The sequence below is a fragment of the Penaeus chinensis genome, chromosome 2, assembly GCF_019202785.1.
Source record: "Penaeus chinensis breed Huanghai No. 1 chromosome 2, ASM1920278v2, whole genome shotgun sequence".
Classification (NCBI taxonomy): Eukaryota; Metazoa; Arthropoda; class Malacostraca; order Decapoda; family Penaeidae; genus Penaeus; species Penaeus chinensis.
Window position 1 is genome coordinate 39,680,725 of NC_061820.1, and position 2,020 is coordinate 39,682,744.

General features: G+C 35.5%; 1 long non-coding RNA gene across 5 annotated transcripts in view; it reads right to left on the reverse strand.

Annotated features, from left to right (window-relative positions):
• LOC125033552 overlaps window positions 1–1,783 on the reverse strand; it is a 3,688-nt gene extending 1,905 nt beyond the window's left edge. Inside the window, exons 1-3 of one of the 5 annotated variants that reach the window (XR_007115603.1) lie at window positions 1,698–1,729; window positions 1,237–1,351; window positions 355–438 (exon numbers count right to left, since the gene is read on the reverse strand). This is a non-coding gene — a long non-coding RNA (uncharacterized LOC125033552). Of the gene's footprint in view, window positions 1–354; window positions 959–1,236 lie in introns of those variants that run through there. The other 4 variants (XR_007115604.1, XR_007115602.1, XR_007115600.1 and 1 more) reach the window with 4 other exon arrangements.
• Between the last annotated feature and the right edge of the window lie 237 nt (window positions 1,784–2,020).

The window sequence follows — 2,020 nt, forward strand, 5'->3', positions numbered from 1 at the left end:
TCACTTCCTTCCTCATACCCCCTCATATCCCCATACTATCCCCTCATATGCCTCCTCACTCCCTCCCTCATACCCCCTCACTCTCCCCTCATATGCCCCTCCCCCAATCCCATGCTCGCTGTTGTCATGGGCCTTCTCTTTTCCATTCCCTTCTTCTGTCCACTTATTCTGATCGTTAACTCGTGTTTACCCTTTCTTTACTGAATTCATTGTCCATGAATCCCTTCATATCCCTCACTATCCCCTTCATATCCATTTTCTCCCTCAGTTCCCCTCTCTATCCCCTCATTTTCCCTCTCAGTTCGCCTCCCTAACCCCACCTATCCACCATCTATCCACCATCTATCCACTTACACTTCGCATCGCAGAGAAAAGTCGCTCTTAAGTGAACAGCTGATTTTGTTCCGACCAAGCTGTACCTCTTCCATCTCCTCTTCCCTAAGAGAGCACGTGGTTAAGAACACATATTAGTTAAGATAATGATGAGTGGCACAAGCACAAATACAGTAACGTGTACACAAAGTTGTAAAAGGAAAACAGCCACAGCAAGAGATGAACGTGAATCGTGGCTTTTCGAACTGCTCGTGAAGAGTTCGAAACGTTACGATTCATATTCATTTCTCACTGTGGCTGTTTTCCTTTCATAATGATGAAAAATGATATAATGATAACGTATAATGAATAGCAGTAGTGGTACAGCGACTGTAAACGTAACAGTAGTGACTTGATATGGTCTGATATTAAGTAATTGTGATCATTATATTGGTATTGGCCATAGAGACCATTAGTGTTATAACAGTAAACATAGAAATCATTATAGCAGTAGCGTTAGAAGCAATAGCTCTGGGAACGTAGATATAAATCATAATATTGATAATATTGATAATAATGATAATGATAATGGTGATGATAGTAGTGATAATAGTATTAATAGTAATAATGATGATAATAAGAATAAGAATATAGTAATATTAATAATAATAATGATACTAATAACAATAATAACCATGATAATAATAATAATATTAGTGTTAGTAATAATGAGAATCATAATAACAGTATTGAAAACAACAACAATAATAATAAAAATAACAATAACTTTAATAATGATAATAGTACAATAACGACTTTGATCATAATGGTAATAACAATTACAATAATAATCATAATTAAAGCAAAATACAAGATCTAAAATTATATATATCGAAAGAATTCACAAAACATGATCCACTTTACCAATATATTCTCATCAGCAGCTTTCAATTCTTGATATAAATACCACTTCTGTTACGAAGCCAGGGAATAAAGCATTAAAAACACAGACCTTTCTGAAGTTCTTCGTAAGTATATGCTGTAAATGATTGGCTGGGATAAAATCATGGGATAATTGTTTCCTAATTAGTATACCATTATTCCCCGTAATGTAATTAATTGCTTCTGACTGAGTAGGATTTGAAACTGAATCACCTTTAATTTCTCGTGAAAGATAATGGTAGGTGATTTTTGAATTGAATTTGACTTTTTATATGGTTTGTGTGAATGAATTAATTTGATCTAAATTTGGTATTAGTAGATTTTTGTATATTTGATCTGTAATGTTATATATTTTTTATGTTTTATAATATTGAGTATATATTTATCACGTCTATGTAGGCTAGTATTTTAAATAAAATTAATTGTAAAGGTTATTGACTAACCTTTTATCTCTTTCTTTTCTGGCTCTTCCTTTCCTCCCTTCCAGTTCTTTCCTCTTCCTTTCATATTTTTCTCTTTCTCTTCTTCGTCCTGTTTTCGTCCTCACTCGTCCTCTTCCTCCTCTTCCTCTTCTTCCTCTTCGTCCTCTTCCTCTTCCTCCTCTTCCTCTTCGTCCTCTTCCTCTTCCTCTTCGTCCTCTTCCTCTTCGTCCTCTTCCTCTTCCTCTTCGTCCTCTTCTTCCTCTTCGTCCTCTTCTTCCTCTTCGTCCTCTTCTTTCTCTCCCTCCTCTTCCTCTTCGTCCTCTTCCTCTTCCTCTTCGTCCTCT